The sequence below is a fragment of the Streptopelia decaocto genome (assembly GCF_964273445.1).
Source record: "Streptopelia decaocto genome assembly, chromosome: 2".
NCBI lineage: Eukaryota > Metazoa > Chordata > Aves > Columbiformes > Columbidae > Streptopelia > Streptopelia decaocto.
In genome coordinates this window covers 143,872,478-143,878,977 of record NC_138655.1, presented here as the reverse complement: position 1 = coordinate 143,878,977, position 6,500 = coordinate 143,872,478, and positions in this window count along the sequence as shown.

Here is a 6,500-nt window from a genome sequence, read left to right as displayed (position 1 = left end):
GTGCAGCCACAAGCCCTGAGTGTCTGTGATCAGCAATGGGCAAACCTCGCTGGCTACTGAGCTCAAGAACAGATTTTTATTGGGAAATTAATATTCATGATTGCTCTGCACAATTTCTGAGACCAGAGTAAGACATAATGCCAGCTTGCATTCTAAGAATGAGATTTTTTTTTTTTTTAATTTTTCAACAAAGCCTTATTTAAAAACTATTTTATAAGTTGTGGTGTGTTTATGCCCAGCACAGTATCTTATCAAGCCTTGACGAATACCTCCTTGCCTCTTCACACGTTGGCTACTGAGAATGCTTTATCCAACCCTTGAGTGCAAATATTCCAGATTTGTTAGGACTGGGCATGATTTAGTAGTTGTATCACTGTCTAAGTGCCTGTAGTTATATGGTTTTTGGAGGAGAGTCTGGTATAGGAGCTCTCCCAGCATAAGCAGTGACATTCTGAAAGCAAACAGCTGCTACCAAAAATGAAGTGCTTGCCTTAATTTCAGTTCAATGCCTCTGAAACTAGTATACTAACCCTCTCAGTTAGTTGCTGAGCGCTCACCAGAGTCCTGGTGAAATGACGTGCCCTTTTGTTCAGGGAGAAATACAGCTCTGAATGTGTGAGCTGAGCCTCTGTGTTGAGCCACTGCAGCAGTACTGGCTCACATGAAAGAGATGCTAATAGCTAGGAGGGGAAAGAAAACACAAACACACACATTCACCTGGCTGCAACACAATGATGAAGCTTCCATTTGGCCTTGGAAGAGCCAAGGAGAAGGTCCAGCACTATTGAGCTCTATGGGAGCCACCAGTGGGGTAGGTGAAACAGAGCCAAAGCCAGGGGCTAGGGACTTTCCAGACTGGCCCTGGAAATTTGTGCTTATATTTCGCTTTTCAGAAAATGTTCAATAGCACAAGTTATTAGCATGCAGATTCAGCACAGGCACTATTATGTAAGTATGTGCTGTCTTCCCTCTAACCTAAATTTCACTTACAGAGAAAATACAGAAGACTTGCAGATCCATATGAAAATAACATCTGAGCGTTTTCAGCCATCTAAGCCTCAGCAGGTTTTTGTCACCTCTCTTAATGTATGGAGATCCTTGATTTAATCTTCCTTTCCATTCCTTGGCCATTCTTTTTCTGTTCTGGTTGCTGAGACAGAGCCACTCAGATGAGATCTGATTCTGTTACGACTTTCTAGTCCTTTTGCATCGTCCTTAAAGCTTCACCTCAGAATTGTTGAGATCTAATGAATTTTTCAAATTTACCATCAACTTGACATGCAGACTCAAAAAATGTGATTCTTGCTGCTCAGCCACCCCTTGTAGTCGACTTCAACTCACCATATAAGTCAGATAGTCCTATTCACAGTTATGAGACTCTATATTTCTGCAGCCTGGCTTCTGTGCAGCATGTCACAGTTCCTCTTAGCAAATTGCTGATTCAGTCTACATGGAAACATTCAGTGATACAGAGCTTTATAAAATCAATCAGAGTTTTCAGGCTTACATAGGTAGATTTCCTGGTGTCAAAAAATACTAAGAAATGGACAATAATTTTTCTTAGAGATTTATTCATAAGATAATAATTTTAAACAATTATTAAAAGACAGTTTTTGTGAGGCAGCCATTTGAATCTCATTATTTTTTCAGACTTCCAGTAAGTATGAGAGACTATGGCAGTGGAAACCTATATATCACACTATGAGTCTGTCTTTGAGCAGTCAATTCAGCGTTCTGTTTGCAGCATGTACCATGTCAATTTTGCATCCCTGGAGAAATGTGTTTGCTAGATTGCAAATAACAGGCTGATCAATTCAAATTCTTGGAATAACAAGTTGGTTCTGCACCCACTAAATTAATTGTTTATCTTTCTGTGAAAAAGCACTTTCCCAAATTTTATATTGTTATTTTCTTGGAACTAACCTAGTTCAAGAAAGGGATAGAGTCAGCTTTTTTTTTCCCCATAATTTGCCTACACTGGTCTGTAGTGTTTACTGCATTTTAGACAGAAGCATTTCCATATTAGATAAATTGCTCTGATTTCTACACTGACTAATGAAGCTAATGCTTCTTCCAGGCAGACAAAAGAAAAGAAAAAAAAATGTCCTCCCTCGCTTTCACCTGAATTTCACCAATGTTTTAATTTATTAAGGAAAAGAGCTTTGAATATCTTAGTAAAATCAAACAGTAAGTAAAATATAATGGCCACACATTTTCTACTAAGCAAACATTTAGTGTAATTAAATATATGTGTCCTTCTCAGGTTATTCAGGACATCTTATGCAGGAAGCACTCATCATTTTAGGGAGATGTAAATAAATTAAATCAAGCTCCATTATGGGCCTTCCATGCAGAATAACACTATTTCTACTTATATAGAGAGGATACTCAATGAATGTTCTCTTCTATCAGCATTTCCTTTGGGTAAACGCTTTCTGTTTTCTGTCAAAGAGCAACCCAAAGTATTAAACATCCTTGAAATGCTAGGTAATAGTGTTCCAATCTGTCACTAAAGCAGCAATGCTGGGCAGTAGTAAACCTGCAATTTTCAGAGGTGGATGGTGCATAGAAAAAAATCTTGTGAAATCCTTAATTATAAGCAGTCATTCATTATTTTCAGTGAACCCTGGAAGCTTGCTGGAGTACTGTAAACACGAATCATTATAGTTAAGATGGAAAAAACAATATTTAAAGTTTTTTTTTTCTTCTGAATAAAATGTTTACATCTTTTCCAGGAAGACATGCACTTAAAAAGTCTCTTTACACTTAATTAAGCTTCCAGAAATGTAAATATACTTTAAAAATCACCTAAGTAACTTTGTCACTGCCTCCTAACAACTAAAACAAATAAAATAAAACCAAATATAGCACTGAAAAAAAAATCCAGCAGCCAGTTAGTCCTCTGTTAAAACAAGGGGTGCGTCAATGCTTCAGTGACTGAAAAGTGTGAAGCTATCTAGCTGAACCTCTGTACGGCTTGTTTACAGATCAGTTGGATTTTAGGTTCTTCCAGTATTTAAACTGAATTTCACTTGCCTTTATATCAGTAGAGCCAAATACTGATATCTTCTTAAATAATTAGATGAAGTCTTTTGGAGAGAAGATAATATTAATGACTTCCCTATTAATTAGATAAGAGATATTCAAGATCTTCATTCCAATGTAGACCTTTTTTTTCCTGAGAAACCCCCTTTTTAAATGTCAGAATTCCTCATCATTAAAGGCCACTGTAAATTTTGCAAAGCAGAATCCTGCTTCTGCCCAGATTTTCTTTCCCGTCCCCTCAGGCCCTTGTCTTGCCGATGGGGCCATTGGTTCTCCTCTGGTGCAGCCTGGGCCCAGTGCTGGCTCACTCACCGCAGAAAGGCACATGAAACGTGAAGGAAAATCCCTCCCAGGGAAAGCTGGGTGGGTGTTCATACACAGTTAACATGGAGAAATCACCTGAGCAATCATTTGCCTGAAAGGTATTTTGAAAGGTATTTAAAAAGGTTGACCACCCTCAAGTTCTTGTCTCAAGGCAGGATCAGTTATTATCTGTATTGCTCTTGATACACATTTAAAACCATAGAACAGTTTAGTTTGGAAGGGACCTCATGGATCACCTCATTCAGCCTCTCATGCGAGGCGGGCTAACATCAGCACTGGTTAACCTATCTTTAATGCCCCACAAATATGGAGACTCTATCACCTCCCCTCCAGATGGTTTATTCCAGTACTTTACTGTTCCCACTCATATTTTTTCTTAACATCTAACCTGGATTTAGTTAACTAATAATAACATTAAAATTTTGTGACCTTTTCTGTCTTGGTCCAAGAAAAACCTGTTGACAGGAGAGGAAAAAAAAAAAATACCTGTTTTCAGTGCTACAAGAACAGCCAGCCCAACATAACCCAAAGCTTGCCGGGCTTAGACCTTTCTTAACCTGTCATAGCTGTGAGGGCTGGAAATCAGCTAAGTTTTCATTATTATCAGTTCTCATTATTATGTAACAAATGTTTTAATTTCACACATATTTTTTGTGCTGGAACTTTCTGTTATTCTTTATGAACAATATCACTGCATATTTTAGCTCTGGAAGTTACATTTGTCTATTATTATTTTGGGGGGATTATGTTACCTAAAAGAAATGTGTGGTTTGTGTTTCAGGCAGTTTGGTAGGTTAGCGGAAGGTCTTGACTTACATTTGGAACAGCTTGCAGGTTAGTTGATAAGAAAGGCAAAAAAGAATAAAGAGAAATTTCACATGACAGTTATTACATGTAATTATGAGAATATACTTGACAAATTTTGGTATAATTTGAAAACCTGACAGCTTGTGGGTTTTCTGATCTATCATTAGTTGAGTGGATTAATTTTACAACCATAACTCACATGCAACTGAGTTCTTTCCTTAATTATTTTTTCATATTTTCTTCCTTTCCAGAATCATGAAGATATTTTCAGTGTTGTGTTAGAAAAATTATACCTAGTAAAAGGAGTGTATTTGAGTTGAAAACAAATTAAATGCAATAAACTTCGAGTACAGATTTTTTTTCTTGTCATTATGCTTATAGTTGAATTGTGATTTTACTTTTTCTTCTAAAAATAGGATTGTTATCTCTTAGTGAGTAGGACCGCAGATATTAAGCAATATGCTGGATCCATCATACCAGTCACCTTCCCACTGCAGAGGCATTCAGAAGTTACGAGGGGGAGCATGAAAGCATGAGTTAAAAATACCTCATGGACTAAGTGACTGATTTGGTCTTGAGAAGATCTTGATGTTCGAGCTGGCCGTACTATCTATACCAGTTAAGATATGCACAAGTGCAATTTTGGTTTTGCCTATGAGGCAAGTTTTTTGGTAGCATGTAAGATTTGATCTGCAGTGCAATCCTGCCTTATTTAACTGTATTTATGGAGAGTACATGTACTGTAGTTATACAGCGCATTTATCCAGAATGGTATTAATATAGTGACCTCAATATTTATTCCCACTGGAATACAGGCTGAGCAAAGGAAATCGGACAAGCTCCAATTCAGAAAAGTCTAGAAAGTAAGGTAATATTTTCTTTTGCCTAACTTCCAAAGAGCCAGGCACAGTATGTGTTGTGGCCCCAAGTATGTGGACTGAGGCATTATTCAGTTATCTGAATAACTGGAGAGGCATGTATTTACTACACCAAAATGTAGAAATGTCATGCTGACATTTTCCTCTTAAGGGAATTTAAGAACATCAGAGTGCAGACGTTTACTATTTTCTATGTTTCGTTTGTAAGTTTTCCCTTATTACAATTCCAAATGTGATGCACTACTTAATAAGCTTTCTGCAAGCATGAAGAATTTGTTTTTACTAAGAATGTATTTGAAATCTGCCTTGCAGTGGTTAACACCTGTTTATCAGGATTTTATGTCTAAACAGACTTTAGTTCAGTATAATAGTATCTGAAATGGCTCTCAGAAATCTGGCTTCTCTTTCACCAAAGAGTTAACTATGATGAAGAGAAAAATAAGTTATGAATAACATTGTCTCAGTAGCTTCCTGTCCACTTGCACCAACCAGTGCTGTGAAAGGAGCTTATGTAATTTGAAATTGGTGTATGATGCCAGCACGTAACTAACTACACTGTTTTCTGTTTATGTTGAACCTCCTCCCTAGTGAAAATGAAATAGTCTATTGTATTTAAACTCTAATCTAGCACACACGGATGTTGGTGGGAGTCTTTTCAGTTGTTTTCAACATGTGTTGGATCAAGCCCAAGCAGACTAGCAAACTACATCAACATTTCTTCAGTCTGAAGACTTTCCTCAGGATGGAGTCTTGGGCTGATGTCCCCAGATACATTCAACCTCAATATCTACACTTCTGGGCACAATAGCTATCCTATGAGCCTTTGCTTCACTTGTTTACCTCTCATTTGTGATTCTCCACAAAAAGAGTGTCAGTGCTATCCAATATTTGCCATTTGTCATATTGCTGTCTCTTAGTAGAGGGACTGAAGGCAGAAAATCAGGTTGAGCTTGGCTCAAATGGCTGCAAGGCTCTCATCCTGACCTAGCTCTGTTCTGAGGTTAGGAGCGCACGTGGGCCTGTGGTAGAGATGGGGAAGTAATCCAGCCAGATGGGAACGTGTCTTTAATTCAGGTTGTGGTAGGAGGAAGGATAGCTAAAGGGATTCCCTCCTGCTTGCCCCAGATGATGCCACCCTGGACAAACTGTTGGCTCTGAACTGTGTTTCTCTGTACCACCCAGTAGACAGTAGCTTCTAAGGAAAAAATGGGAACAGGTGCACCAACGCATGCAGTCAGAAGCAGCAGGGTGTGCGGTCATGATGCCACCCCAGAATGATGCAGCTGGTTGTGGGGCAGATGCATGCTGATGGCCACTGCTGGGTTTGTATCCAGTGAATATTGTCAGAGCAAGGGCCTGGCTTGGAGGAGCTGGAAAACTGAGGGAGATCACTGGCTAATCTGGGGAGCGTTCTTAGGATGACTGGAGTGGCTATTTCAGGGCTGC